Below are 294 nucleotides of genomic sequence, written 5' to 3' on the forward strand. Positions count from 1 at the left end.
TTTTCCATTTCTTTGTGTCTTCTTCAATTTCCTTCATAAGTTTTCTATAGTTTTCATCATACAGATCTCTTGTATCCTTGGTTAGGTTTATTCCGAGGTATTTTATGGTTTTTCCACATTTTCTTTTTTTAAAAAATAGTTCATTGTTAAGTCGGTTTCCATATAACACCCTGTGCTCATCCCAACAAGCGCCCTCCTCCATTCCCATCACCCCCCTTCACCTCTCCCCCACCCCCATCAGCTCTCAGTTTGTTCCTAGCATTCAAGAGTCTCTCATGGTTTGCCTCCCTCCCT

The sequence above is a fragment of the Crocuta crocuta genome, unplaced genomic scaffold (assembly GCF_008692635.1).
Source record: "Crocuta crocuta isolate KB4526 unplaced genomic scaffold, BGI_CrCroc_1.0 scaffold4323, whole genome shotgun sequence".
In the NCBI taxonomy this organism is placed as follows: Eukaryota; Metazoa; Chordata; class Mammalia; order Carnivora; family Hyaenidae; genus Crocuta; species Crocuta crocuta.